Below are 15,763 nucleotides of genomic sequence, written 5' to 3'. Positions count from 1 at the left end.
TCTCAGTAAGTATTTGCTGAATGAGTGAATGAATCCTACCCACCCCCTTAGTCTCCACTAAGAAGCAGAGCAGCCGGGCATGGTGGCTCATGCCTGTAATCCCAGTACTTTTGGGAGGCAGAGGCGGTGGATCAGCTGAGGCCGGGAGTTTGAGACCAGCCTGACCAACATGGAAAAATCCATCTCTAGTAAAACAACAAAACAAAGCAAACAAACAAAAAAACAAAATTAGCCAAGCGTGGTAGCACATGCTTATAATCCCAGCTACTCGGAGGCTGACTGGAGAATTGCTTGAACCTGGGAGGCAGATGTTGTGGTGAGCCAAGATTGCACCATTGCACTCCAGCCTGAGCGAAACTCTGTCATAAAAAAAAAAAAAAAAAAAAAAAAAGCAGAGCAGAAGAGATCCAGACAGGCAAGTCTTTATCCTCCAGCCCCCACCTTCATTACTCCCAGGGAAGGTAATTTTATGTTTCACTTCAATACTTCCTCTTCGCTATTATAAAATTCTGCTTTTATTTGTTTATTTTAATTTTATTTATTTTTATTTTTAGATAGAGACAGGGTTTTGGTACGCTGCCCAGGCTAGTCTCAAACTTCTGGACTCGAGCGATCCTCCCACCTTGGCTTCCTAAAGTGTTGGGATTACAGGTGTGAGCCAGCGTGCCCAGCCAAAATTCTGCTTTAAAAAAAAGCAAACTCAAACATCTTTCTTCAAGTCTATTTCCTTATTTATTTATTTACTTATTTATTCCCACTGTGTGCCTAGTGGGAATGTAGGGATATTGGTCACCTTTCTTTTTTTTTCTTTTTTTGGAGGTGGAGTCTCGCTCTCTGCCTCCCGGGTTCAAGCAATTCTCCTGCCTCAGCCTTCTGAGTAGCTGGGACTACAGGCACCCACCACCACGCCTGGCTAATTTTTGTATTTTTAGTAGAGACAAGGTTTCACTGTGTTGCCCAGAGTGGTCTTGAACCCCTGAACTCAGGCAATCCGCCCACCTCAGCCTCCCAAAGTGCTAGAATTACAGGTGTGAGTCACTGCATCCAACCACCTTTCTTATATTCCCCACAAAAGCCCCCACTCTCTGACGACACAGGCTTTCAACTTATCTTCATTTCCACATTCTCTCCAGTTAGGGTGTCTGTGTTTTTGATCTTCCCCCATTTTAGTACAACCTTTGAGATGGGGGTGGGGGAGCACAGCAACTGTATTTTTATTTATTTTATTTATTTTTATTTATTTTATTTTTTGAGACAGTTGTTCTGTTGCCCAGGCTGGAGTGCAATGGCACGATCTCAGCTCACTGGAACTTCCGCCTCCCAGATTCAAACAATTCTCCTGCTGCAGCTTCCTGAGTAGCTGGGATTACAGGCATGTGCCACCACGCTCAGCTAATTTTTGTATTTTTAGTAGAGACGGGGTTTTGTCATGTTGGCCAGGCTAGTCTTGAACTCCTGACCTCAGGTGATCCACCTGCCCCGGCCTCCCAAAGTGCTGGAATTACAGGCGTGAGCCATCTCACCCAGTGAACTGTATTCATAAAAATGGAGAGAAGACAGAAGTTCTATTACAACAACAGAGTACATACCACTCAGGGTTTATAGGACAGCAACACAGATGAAGCGTTTAGACTAAACGTGAAGAAATTAAAGAAACTAACATACAGTCTGTGGTAAGTTGGAGGCCGAAGGGCGACTAGAAAATTATTCGTTTCCGTATGTAAAGAGAGGGTCTTATGAAAACAGAGGCCAGAGGTTCTCAGGTGGAGACCCACATCCTCACACAGGGCAGAGACCCGTGGGGTTGAGATGGGGAGGGGCCTGTAATTCTGACCGTGGTTCTGGCCATCAAGCAGCCATGGGTTTGTAACAGGATTTTGAGTACAGCTTTTTCTGTTGTCCGGTAATAAGCTGAGTGCACAGAAGCGGTAAGTACCTCACATTCTAAGGAACCCAAATCCACTTGGGACCCAATATTTCTGACAGGGTGTTTTAATAGGAGCCTAAACTATCCTTTCCATGTTCAACAATAGCCCCCATAGCTGAACCTCATCCCAGCTCACATAAGAAGATGGGGAAAGGGATGAGAAAGGAGATCATGGTCATGATGAGGAGTGGCCTAGCTTCTCCCCTGCCTGCACGGAGTAGGTGAGTTGAAAGTTTTATGAGGGATTGCAGTGGCTGCATGAGGCTCCAGGATTTATAGAAAGTGGATTTGAAGCTTGAGCTGCTGTCAGAGCTGAAGGGAAACAGCTACCTCCTTCTCTTCGCAGGGTGTGGTTCTTGGAAATGCAGGGGATTAGGATGAAACTGAACATCTCCCCTAAAATACCACGCACATCACCCACTTTAAAAGCATCACATCAGCAGAGGCCTCCTGCAGCAGATGAAGAACAGAGCCAAAGTGAGAACGCGGGTTCCTGGCAGCCTCCCCCAACTTATGTGGGAAGATGTTTCCTTCCCTCTTCTCTCTTCTCCCATCCTCAATGCCAGCGTAGTTAACATTGGGAAGGGAAGGCGTGGAGGAATACTAGACTCAGAACTGGCCTGGAACATGAATCCCCACCCAGACCCTCCAAGGTGCTGGAGGAGGAGGAAGAGGAGCTGAAGGGTAGACAATGTCCCTTCCCACTGCCCCCGACCCCCAAGTCCTCCTCCCACATTTTAGCTGATGACAAGATGGGGAAAGTTTTAAATGAGAGAGGAGATTGACATTTTTAAATAGACTGAATTTTGTTTGTGGAAAATGACAAGGAAATTCTTTGGTCTGTCCAAGGCATGATTAAGAGAAAGCAAAGGGAGATTTGTCAGAATATGGTTGAAAGCAGTTATTGTAAAAATAAAACAACCCTCAAAAGTCCCACTATTTCTCATTCCTCACTCAGTGGAGAAGCACATGTTTAGTCCAATAAATGACACCCAAGCAAATGGAAGAAGCTTGTGCACAGGATTGTCATATCCATGTTGATAATTTTGGGGAATAGTGAAACATGGAAGGGATGAATTTGGAATGAATGGAAGAATGAATTTTTGAAAGAGAAGGTGAATTTTTTATACTATTAACCAATGAGTTTAATGTTAATACAGGGCAAAGTTTTAAGATGAATTATAAACATGGTCACCTGGAGCATGTATTAAAAAAAAGTGATGCCCAGGCATGATGGCTCATGCCTGTAATCCAAATACTTTGGGACGCCAAGGTGGCAGGATTGCTTGAGCTCAGGAGTTTCAGATTAGCCTGGGCAACATAGTGAGACCCTGTCTCTACCAACCCCCACAATAAAAAACAAAAAACAAAAAAACTAGTAGCTGGATATGGTGGCATGCACCTGTAGTCCCAGTTACTGGGGAGGCCGAAACAGGAGGATCCCTTGAGCCCAAGGGTTCAAGGCTGCAGTGAGTTATGACCACGCCACTGTACTCCAGCCTGGGTGACAGAGCAAAACCCTATCTCAAAAACAAACAAACAAATAAATAATAAATAAAAGTTATGAAAACTAGCAGCTAACAAGAGTTCACAAAGAACAAGCCATGCCTTACAAACTCCATTCCTTTGGAGAAGGCTTACTGTGCTGGACTATCGGAGGATACTGCAGAATAGTGTATCTGCACTGCTGTGAGGCGTTTGACTAAGCGTTTTACCATTTCCTGGAACAGTACTAGAAATGTGAGCTGCATGATGGGACAGTTAGAAGGCTCAGGAATTAGTTAAGTGACAATAATTCTTTATTTAGTGTTTGCATCACGTCCCGCATTGTGCTGGGGGCTTTTCACACATTATCTGTAATCTTTAAGAATGGTTACTCTGAAAGGTCAGTGTTATCATTTCTGTTTACAGATGAATAAACTGAGATTATGCAAGATGATGACATTCATCCAAAATCTTCCAACAGTTATGAAGCAAAGCTAGAATTTAATGGCAAATATAAAGTCCGCACTTTAAAAAAATTTAACACTCAAGTTTAACTTATCATTTGATTGATTTTTCACTTGGTAAGAGGCTCCTGTGATATTTTCCAATGATTACAGTAGCCTGAAAGTGAAACAAACTTCTTGGCGAGAAGATGAGTTCCCTGAGATACAGGATATTGAAGCAGAGTTTGGTCCACCCTGAATGTTGTGAATGGGCTTCACTAGAGTTTCTAACTAAGGCTTTCCAAGGGTGATGTATATACAGATACAGATGTTTTAAAGGTATCAATCTCCAGATGTTGAATTACCACATGTATGCAGTTCTTGACTTGCCAGTTCAGCCTCTCCACTGCTATGCTTGCAAGCAACCTTTCCCCTTAATTATAAAAGTGGTGGGAAGCCATACCCTTCCCCCATCCCAAATCTGCAGACTCAGAAACTTACAGGATGCCAAAGGGACAATTCTAAAACTTGGTTTCAGGAAAATCTTCCTTAATGATCATTGAGAAACTATAATCTCACCATTGGCTTCCTGTTTATGCCCGTTTTACACATATTTTTGTTATGGATGAAACATGGGTTAGAAAACAAGGTATTCAAATGTTCTAAATTTAGAAATATCGAAGAGGGGGTGGTGGGAATGATAGCGATGATCATTTAATAACCTCATCTCTTCTATTTTCAAAATGTCCAAGACTCTATCCTTTTCTAGAGTCAGTAAGAACAAAGCAAAGACAGCCTCAGTCAGAAATGCGAATGCCAGAGGGGAACAACACACACTGGGGTCTGTTGGGTGTGGCATTGCGGGAGGAAGAACATAAGGAAAAATAGCTAATGCATGCAGGTCTTACCTATGTGATGGGTTGATAGGTGCAGCAAACCACCATGGCACACGTTTACCTATGTAACAAACCTGTGCATCCTGCACATGTACCCCAGAACTTAAAATAAAAATTAAAGTGAAAAGAAAAAAGAATTATGAATGCCTAAATGAATTATTTTTTCTCCTTCTATGTAGGTAAACTGAAGCAATTCTTTTCAGTTAATCTCAACACTCATTCTTTAGGTCTTCTAGGTAGAAGAGAAAGTGGTATAACTAAGAGTTCCTTTAATAAGACTTGGTAAAAAAAATTTTTTAACATTATTTCCCAGAAATTGAGAAAGAAACTGACTAGTGACTGTGTAACAAATATTTTTGAAAATTAGGTAGCTTCCAATTCTTTGCCTTTGTCACAATGAAGATCATCCTAAATTGTCAGCTACTAGAACATTACTAATAATTTTGATTATGGATCACCTAAACATGACTATTGGAAATATTTATTTATTTATACATGAACTACTCGAGAGGGAGCCTATTCACTTTAATAAGAAGAGATGCACACTCAATAACATTTTACTCTCAATAATAAAGTTCTCAAAATATTATTTTATTAATTGTATAATAATAGTTGTAATAACTCAATCCAGAACCAACCTTCCTTCCTTCCTTCCTTCTTTCCTTCCTTCCTTTCCTTCCTTCCATCAATCACTTAGAACTTTATGGTCTCAAGAAATAAAAACTAAAAAATTGAATTTATATACAAATCTGTATCAGAGAGAACTATAATTTGTGATCAAGAAAATATTTTCAAGCATAAAAATGTGTTAATAGGATAAAACTTAGTAGGAACATGAAATGGCAGTAGGAATTCAAAGAGAAAAAAATGATGTAACATTTCAAGAGGAACCTGTGTTTGTACTTTCAAAAAGAATAATGGCTGTTATCAAATCATTATGATATTTAGTTTTCACTGGATGCCTTTAACATTTTATTAGATGTCAACATTAAACCCTAAAAATTGCATTTTTGGCCACTATTTAAACTTTGGAAAATATTTTAAATGTCAATTTTATTTTGTTTTATTTTTAGCTTTATCAGGGTATAACTGACAAACAGAAACTGTATATATTTAAGGTATATAACCTGATGTTTTCAATGTATGTATACATTGTGAAATGATTATCACTATCAACCTAATAAACATGTCCGTCACCTCACATGGTTACCTTTGTGTGTGTGTGTGTGCTGAGAACACTTAAAATCTACCGTCTTAGTGAATTTCAAACATATAATGGAGTATTATTAACTACAGCCATGATGCTGTGCATTAGGTCTCCAAAACTTATTCATCCTGCATAACTGAAACTTTGTACCCATTGATCAATATCTCCCCATTTCTCCCACTTCCTCAACCCCTGAAAACCACTATCCTACTCTGTTTCTGTAAGTTAGACTATTTTAGATTCCACATATAAGTGAGATCATGCAGTGTTTGTCTGTCTGTGTTTGGTGTATTTCACTTAGTATGATGTCCTGCAGATTCATTCATGTGTTGCAAATGACAAAATCTTCTTTTTTTAAAAAGGCTGAATGATATTCATATTTATATATATATATGTATATATATATAATCCATTCAGCCATTGATGAACACTTAGGTTGATTCCATATCTTGGCTATTGTGAGTAATGTTGCAGTGAACATGGATTGCAGACATCTCTTTGAGATTCTGATTTTATTTCCTTTGGATATATACCTGGTAGTGAGATTGTTGGATGGTATGGTAGTTTTTATTTTTAATTTTTTGAGGAACCTCCGTATTGTTCTCCATAATGGCTGTACTAATTTATATCCCCACCAACATTGTGCAAGGGTTCTGTTTTCTTCACAACCTCACCAACATTTGTTATTTTTTGTATATTTTATAATATCCATCTTAACAGGTGTGAGGAGCTAACGCATTATAGTTTTAATTTATATTTCCCTGATGATTGGTGATAATGAGCTTTTTTTCCATATACCTGTCAGCCATTTGTATGTCTTCTTTTGAGAAATGTCTTTTCAAGACCTTTGGTCATTTTAAAACCAGGTTGTTTTCTTGCTACAGAGTTGCTTGAGTTCCTTATGTATTTTGGGTATTAACTCCTTGTCAGATGTATAGTTTGCAAATACTTTCTCCCATTTAGTAGGTGGCTCCTTCATTGTTTTGATTGTTTCCTTTGCTGAGCAGAAGGTTTTTTAGTTTGATTCAATCCAACTTGACTATTTTTGCTTTTGTTGCCTGCACTTTGGTGTCATATTAAATCATTGCCCACACCAGTGTCAAGAAGCTTTTCCCCTATGTTTTTTCTAGAACTTTATAATTTCAGGTTTCACATATAACTTTTTGATCCATTTTGAGTTTATTTCTGTGGATGGTGTGAAATAAGAGCCCAATTTCATTCTTGTGCATGTGGATATCCAGTTTTCTCACTATAATTTGTTGAAGAGACTATTCTTTCTCCATTGTGTGTTCTTGGCAGCCATGATGAAGAATAGTTGGCTGGAGATGCATGGATTTATTCCTGGACTCTATATTCCTGGACTCTATATGTTCCATTTGTTTATATGTCTGGCAGCTGATGCTTCTTCTTTTCCTTTTTCTTCTTCTCCTTCTTCTTCTTCTTCTTCTTCTTCTTCTTCTTCTTCTTCTTCTTCTTCTTCTTCTTCTTCTTCTTCTTCTTCTTCTTCTTCTTTTCTTCCTCCTCTTCTTCTTCTTCCTCCTGCTCCTCCTGCTGCTTCTTCTTCTGTCTTCTTTTTTTGCTAGTACCATCCTGTTTTAACTACTGTACCTTTGTAATATATTTTGAAATCAGGAAATCTGATGTCTCCAGCTTTGTTCTTCTTGCTCAAGATTGTTTTAGCTATTTGTAATCTTTGGTGGTTCCATATGAATTTTAGGATTGTTTTTTCTGTAAAGAATGCCATTGGGATTTTGATAGAGATTACACTGAATCTGTAGATCACTTTGGGTAATATGGATATTTTAACAATATTATTTTTTCATTTTTCTTTGGAAAGAGGGTCTCACACTATCACCTAGGCTGGAGTGCAGTGGCACAATTTTGACTCACTGCAGCCTTGATCTCCTAGTCTCAAACAATCCTCCCACCTCAGCTTCCTGAGTAGCTGGGACTACAGACACATGTCACCATGCCTGGCTAATTTTTGTATTTTTCGTAGAGATGAGGAGTCACCATGTTGCCCAGGTTGGTCTTGAACTCCGGGACTTAAGCCATTCGCCTGCCTTCGCCTCCCAAAGTGCTGGGATTACAGGTGTGTGCCACCATGCTTAGCCAAAAATTAATTCTTCTAATCCATGGGAACATGCAATGTCTTTCCATTTATCTGTATCTTCTTTAATTTCCTCATCAATTGATTTTAATTTTCAGTATGCAGGTCTTTTACTTCTTTAGTTAAGTTTATTCATAAGCATTTTACTTTTTACTTGTTTTGGTTGCACTGTAAACAAGATTGCTTTCTTAATTACCTTTTTGGATAGCTCATTGTTTGTGTATATAAACACAATTTTGTGTATTTTTTTATGTTGATTTTGTATCCTGCAACTTCACTGAATTTATTAGTTCTAACAGTTTTTTGGTTGAATCTTTAGGGTTTTCTACATATATGATCACATCTTCCGCAAAGAGATAATTTTACTTCTTCCTTTCCAATGTGGATGTCTTTAATTTCTTTTTCATGCCTAATTGCTCTAGTTCATTCTTTTAGTACTATGTTGAATAGAAGTGGTAAAAGTACCAAAGGAACTTCAGCAGCTCAGGGGCCCAAGCCTGACTTGATGGGACCCACAATGGCTGTAGTTCTTCTTGTCATGTCTAGACTCACAAAGTATTGTGCCGTGGGAATTGAGATAGGGCTTTCCCAGCACCTAATAACACAACTAAAAACATGGGAGTTTAATGCTCCACAGACACACTTAGAGTAATGAGAGTCAGGAAAATGGAAAGAACCACAGATAAATTCCATTCATTTCCATCTACGTCATACTGTGTTGAGCAGCAAGCGTTTCTTATGATCTGCTTGGAAGACCTCCTTATTGACTGTGAACAATATGTAATGCTTTCTTCTGAAACTATGGCCTTCTGGGCAATGTGCCACCTTTTTTCCTTCAAGGACACATTTATTTTTCCTTCACTTTTGCAACCCTGGCATTGACTTTCCCAATAAAGTCTGAGGACTTAAGCTTTGTTGCAGGCTTTATTTTTATTGTCATTATTTTGTAGAGACTAGGGTCTCACTATGCTGCTCAGGCTAGCCTTGAACTCCTGGCATTAAAGTGATCCTCCTGCTCATGCCTGTAATCCCAGTGCTTTGGGAGGCCAAGGTGGGAGTATCACTTGAGTCTAGAAGTTTGAGACCAGCCTGGGCAATATAGCAAACCCCATCTCTACAAAAAATACAAAAATTAGCTGGGCGTGGTGGTGCACACCTGTAGTCCCACCTACTTGGGAAGCTGAGGTGGGAGGATCGCTTGAGCCCAAGGGGCTGAGGCTGAAGTGAAGGAGATTGAGCTACTGCACTCCAGCCTGGGTGATCGAGTGAGACCCTGTCTAAAACCAAAAAACAAAAAACAATGCCCCACATAAAAAGAATCATAAGAAAAAGGATCTCTTTAATGCCAATAAATTAATATCATTCAGGAGAACATCCTACTTTTCTCATAGCTCTGTGCTATGTAATGCAAAATACTAATTAAAAAAAAACCTCAGCCAAGACTAGTGTAGAATAACATGATAAAAAGTATTTTTAAAAGAAATACAAGAAACACATTAGTTTACTTTAGTATGGAAAATATATCTTATTTATTTATTTATCTATTTTGAGATGGAGTTTAGCTCTTGTTGTCCAGGCTGGAGTGCAATGGCATGATCTTGTCTCACTGCAACCTCTGCCTCCCAGGTTCAAGCAATTCTCCTGCCTCAGCTTCCTGAGTAGATGGGATTACAGGCGCCAGCTATCATGCTTGGCTAATTTTTGTATTTTTAGTAGAGATGGGGTTTCACCATGTTGGGCCAGGCTGGTCTCGAACTCCGGACTTCAGGCAATCCACCTGCCTCGGCCTCCCAAAGTGCTGGGATTGCAGGCGTGAGCCACCGCACCGGCTGATCTCATTGTTTATAAGATCTATTTATTGTTTCTTCTTTCAAATAAATTTTATTGAGTATAATTTCCATACAATAAATTACACCCATTTAAAATATACGTATCAATGAGTTCTGACAAATCCCTACACCCAGAAAAATAACTGCTATCACAGTCCAGATCTAGAATATTTGCATCACCCCCAAGCAGTTTCCTCATGACTTTTCGCGGCAACACTTTCCCACCTTTAGCCCCAGACAGCCACTGACTTCATCAGCTTTCACTTTGTCATGATAGTGTAAGTTTTGTCTGTTCTAGAATTTCATATAAATAGAATTATCATCTGATGCGTGTGTACACACACACACAACATCTAGCTTCTTTGGTTTTGAGATTCATTCATCCACTTGAGTATACAAGTAGTTTGTTCCTTTGTATTGCTGAGTAATGCCATTGTATTAACATGCCACATATTGATGGACATTTACATTGCTTCTAATTTTTGGCTATTACCACCAAAGCTGCTATGAACATTTGTGGGAATGAAAAAAAAAGAAAACAAAAGTGGGAAGAGTGGGTATCCTTATACCACATCCTAGTGGAAAATCTATCAGTTTTTCCTCATTGATTATGATGTTAGATGTGGGCTTTTCATATATTGTCTATATTATGTTAAGTTCCTTCTACACTTTTTTGTTGAGAGGTTTTTTTTTTTTATCATGAGTGAATATTACATTTTGTCAAATGGTTCTTACAATGTAGAGATAGTTTTTCCAAATTGCCCTATGGAATATGCCATCCAAAAGCTTTAGTGTCCCTGATCTAGATGGCCATAAGCCTGAAACCCTTTTATTATGAAGAAGTGTCTGGGATTAAATTTGGTTTAATTCCAGGTTACCAGCTAAAACACTGGGCATGTTACTTAAGTTTTTTAAGCCTCAATATACTTAAGTATTTTGAGAAATAGGATCCGAACAGAGCCTTCTTCATGGAGTGTTTGTGAAGTTAAATAGGGATAATGTGTTTAAGGTATGCAGGCTTGCCTCTCAGTTTTGCTTAGGCTTACCAAAAACTCTCTTCTGCAAGTGGGCGGGGTAAAGTGGTGGGTAGGGAAGTAGGGGAGTAGGGAACTGGAGCACGGACAAAAGGTCAGGGAATGGAGGCTCCTCATTGTGGGATATTGGGAGGCAGAGGGTTCCCTGTGCTCTCCTGTCCACTCTCTCCAGAGCTGGTGGAAGGAAGGGTTACCACCGACCCAGAGACCCTGGAATCCCTGCTGTAGTACTGGAATTCCTAGCAGGCCAGAGCATCCAGAATGTTCCTATTGATGTTTTAGCTGGACAGTGAAACTACCACCAGATGGAATGCTTTTCAGGTTCCTGGCTGGCCAACTACAGACGTTCATGTGGGTCATTTCATTGACCTCACAATAATTTGCTCCTGCAGTTTTTGGGGCATCACTTACCATATTATGACAGAATTCTATATACTAGAAATACCAGAGATGGGGGCAGGAGGACAGAGAGGGGAGGAAAATGACCTTGAGGGGAGGAGAACAGCCTATGGGGACAAAATTAAGCTGCAGTTGCTGTTAATCTCTCTTTAGGAAGACTTTCTCAAAGGAGAGGACAGACTACAGGATTTCTATTTATTTATTTATATTATCATTTTTAAATTGTTTTAGCGACAGAGGTCTCATTATGTTGCCCAGGCTGGTCTTGAACTCCTGGGCTCAAGTGATCGTCCCATCTTGGCCTCCCAAACTGCTGGGATTATAGGTGTGAGCTACTATGCCCAGAGGGATTTTTTTAAGGGCACAAATATTTAAAATTGATTTTGAAGTTGTTTTTCACCTTCTGCCATAATTATACCGTTGTAACCCTAACTATACAAAAATGTCCTGTTAATAATGCTTCAGGACAGTAGCTCTCAACTGGCTGCATATTAGAATCACCTAGGGAAATTTGGATAATCTCGAGGGCCAGTTCACACAGCAGGCCCATTAAATATAAAGCTCTGGAAGTGGCATCAGTATTGTTAAAAATCTCCCAGGTGATTTTTTAATGTGCAGCCAAGGTTGGCAACTGCTGCTTTAGGAAAATGAAAGAAGGAGAGTAGTGTCGAACAAAGTGTTCATGCAACCAGGGAGAAGCCGGTTGCTGAAAATGAGGTTTGTTTTCATGCTGATCCTGAGTACAGCCAAGCAGGGCCTTTGGCCCTTTCCTTCTTTCCCCAGGAAGCTTATATTAAAAGCAGCAGATTCTGTCCAGCAATTAAAGAGAATGGGTAGGAGATAAACTCTGGTCCTCACTGATTTTCACTGTTATTTCCTCTGAGTTGACCTCCCTGTTATTTTTCTGTGGAGTTGCAGCTTGACTCCTTTCCAAAGACAATGAAATCTGGTCACCGACTCAGTCAGCTGGGACACTGTCCTCTTGCCCATCTCTAGGCATTTCTAGACATCTTCCCAGGGAAGGGTGGTTCACAGCTGTGAAGGAAACACAGGGGTGAAGCTGGCTGTGTGCAACTGAGCACTTGCTGGAGAGAAAGGCCATTAGAATGAGAGCTTGGTTAACTAGTAAAATGGCTAAAGAAAGAGTCATATGGGATTAGTCCAATGCCTAATAATTTTGCAGCTGCCTGGGTTCTGCAAAATCCAGCCTAGAAGCCTTACCTCGTTTCTTGTCTCCTCCAGCCCAGTAACTTCTCTCTGTTTTGTGTTCTTGTCTCCCTTATGTTCTGGATAATTCTCTTGGTCACTGATATGGTTTGGCTGTGTCCCCACCCAAATCTCATCTTGAATTGTACCTCCCACAATTCCCACGTGTCATGGGAGGGACCCGGTGGGAGCTAATTGAATCATGGAGCAGGTCTTTCCCATGCTGTTCTTGTGATAGTGAGTAAGTCTCACGAGATCTGATGGATTTACAAAGAGGAGCTCCCCTGCACAAATTCTGTCTTCCCTGCCACCATGTAGGATGTAACTTGCTACCCCTTGCCTTCCACCATGACTGTGAGGTCTCTCTAGCCATGTGGAACTGTGAGTCAATTAAACATCTTTCCTTTATAATTATCCAGTCTCAGGTATGTCTTCATTAGCAGTGTGAGAACAGACTAATACAGTCAATTAGCTGGAAACAGGGATGTGTGACTTGGCTAATCAACCACTTCAAGTGTGTATGCTTTGTTTTATCACTAGACTGAAAAATTAATTTTCTGAGGACTTGGGGTTTGTAAGACCTCCAAAGTCGATGAAATCTATTTACTGATAAGTATTTTGTACTCTTTTCATTTCTTCTCTTTCTTCTTCCCTTCCTTGCCAAAAGCATAGCTGTTACCTCCAAATGTTTTCTCCTGCCCTCTTTATTTTATGACAAGAACACCTAACATAAATTCTACCCTCTTAGAAAATGTTGTTAACCATAGGCATCATGTTGCATAATATATCACTAGGACTTATTGCTTACATAATTTTAATTGTCACCTGCTACATTGGTGACCTTCAGACTCTTTGGCTCTGATCCGCTCTCCTTTTCTAGACTCCCATATTCTGTAATAATAACAATATCAACAACAATGACATCTGTAGCAAAGATCATTGTATGCCTACTATAATGCTCATTCTCTCCTTTTTAAGTGAGAGAAACTCAATATTTTATATAGGGCAGCAATGCACCCTGTCTTTGAAACCTCCGCTTCATTTTAGGTATGATTATGGAACTAAATTCTACCTGGTTAGCTGTCATCAGAAGTGCTGTGCAGGGTTTTTGAAATTGGAGGCAGAGGGGCGCTTTAATGCCCTTTCTGCTTCTTGCATGTGGGTGTGTTGACTGAAGCTCCAGAACTACGCTGGATCATGAGGCAATGAGCTAAGGATGGTGGAGCCGAGAGAGAAATATCTGGATATCTGACGTCCCCAGCACTGCTCTAGTCTGGACTGATTGCCTCTGGCGTTTTATTGCACAAGAGAAAAAGAAACATTTATGTGTTTAAGCCATTGAATCATTTTGGCTTTTTAGTTATTCTAGCTGAATCAAATCCTATAATTGGTGATATTATTTACTAGATTCTATGTGTCAGGCACCATGACTCTTTATATATATTTTCTATATGTATATAGAAAAGCTCTTTATATATATTTTCTAATTTAATCCACTAATCTTTTAAGAGATATTCTATTATTAGTCCCATTTTATAGATTTTAAACATTAGGCTTAAAGACGTTAAGTCACTTGTTCAAGATCCCTCAGCTGATACATTCTGGGGTGGTATTTGAATGTAGGCAGGCAGAGTTCAGGAATCTGACCCTCATTTCTGGTATCTTGAAGATACCACTCTTTAAGTTGTGCCCTTGATATCAAAAGCTAAGAAGATATATTTTCTTCCTAAATTAACCACACCTCTGTTTTCTATTTCTCTGTTATTATTGATAGGGCACAGACACGCCTGCCAAAAGATTTTAAAGTCTCCCCTCCTCAACCTTCCTTTCTCAGGAGATGAAGGCTGGGAAGAGAACTAAGGAAATGATCCAAGGTGATGCTCCTAGACTTTTGAATTAAAGGACTAGGTTTTTAATTTAATTTAATTTAATTTTTTTTCAGGTGACTCTATTGATGTAGAGTTTACAGCCTTATTTTTCAAAGTAGGGAAATTAATAAAGTGCAACTTGCCATGAACATAATTTTTACAAAAAAGTAAATTTTCACGAGAGAGAGAGAGAAAATGATATAATTATTACAAAGAGCAGTTCTTCAAGCCATAAGTTGTAAGGTTAGCATTTTAAATACACTGCATTATCTTTGTATTTCTTCTTCTCTCATTTTTGCAGGGACTAGTGTGAATGCCATCAGGATTTGAGAAACCTTTATTTAAGATTGCAAAGGAGGGGAAAGTGCTAGAACAGTTGCCTCAAATTGCAAACTAGGCCAAACAATGATGAACAAGTGTGGCAAGATTGCTATTTGACACCAATATCTTTTCTCCTTTTCTTCCTTAGTAAAAGGACCCTGGCTTTTATTTGGGGCAATATGCCCAGTTAAAAGAATATGTATACTTTCCTGCAGGTAGGTCTGGCCAAGTGACTAAATTCCGGTCAATGAGATATAAGCAACATATTAAGTAGGACTTCTAGGACAGCACTTAATTGAGCTCAGCTGCAAAGGGGACCTGCTTGTCTTCCCAGGCTTGCTTTCTCTGCTAATCTAGGAGAACATTGTGGCTGGCATGGTGGATTGCATCTATCATGGCCTGAGGATGGCATTGCTGAAAGGTGGCCTCCCATGTCCCCGATGACACCTTGGAGCCCCCCCAAAATAGCCTGCCTTTGGACTTCTTTTACATGAGAAGGAATTTCATCTTGTTTAAGATACTATTCCCCTCCTCTTCCTCCTTCTTCTTCTTCTGCTCCTTCTTCTTTTCTCTGCTTCCTCTTCTCCTCCTCCTCTCCTTCTCCTCCTCCTCCCCATCTCCCTCCTTCTTTTCCTTCTTCTTTTTTTTTTTCTTTTAGAGACAGGATCTCCCTTTGTTGTCCAGACTGGTCTTGAACTCCTGGACTCAAGTGATCCTTCTGTCTCCGCCTCCCAAAGTGCTGGGATTACAGGCGTGAACGACTGTGCCTGTTACATGTTTCTACTTGTTACATGTTGCTACTGATAACCAACATAAAAGGGTAAATGAAAATCCATTTTGGACACAGCAATCATGGTAGTGTTAGAAAGAATTCAGGAGATCATCTGTTTCATTTATTGGGAAGAAAATCAGAGGCAGAGCCACAAAGTGACTTGCTCAAAGTCCCATCATTCAACATTCCTGCTACAAATATTTGTTGAGCATGCCCTATGTGTGAGGCTCTGTCCCACAAGCCTCATCTTCACAAAGATGAAGCAG

This window comes from Chlorocebus sabaeus, chromosome 8 (genome assembly GCF_047675955.1).
Source record: "Chlorocebus sabaeus isolate Y175 chromosome 8, mChlSab1.0.hap1, whole genome shotgun sequence".
NCBI classification, from domain to species: Eukaryota; Metazoa; Chordata; class Mammalia; order Primates; family Cercopithecidae; genus Chlorocebus; species Chlorocebus sabaeus.
Note: the sequence above shows the minus strand (reverse complement) of the source record.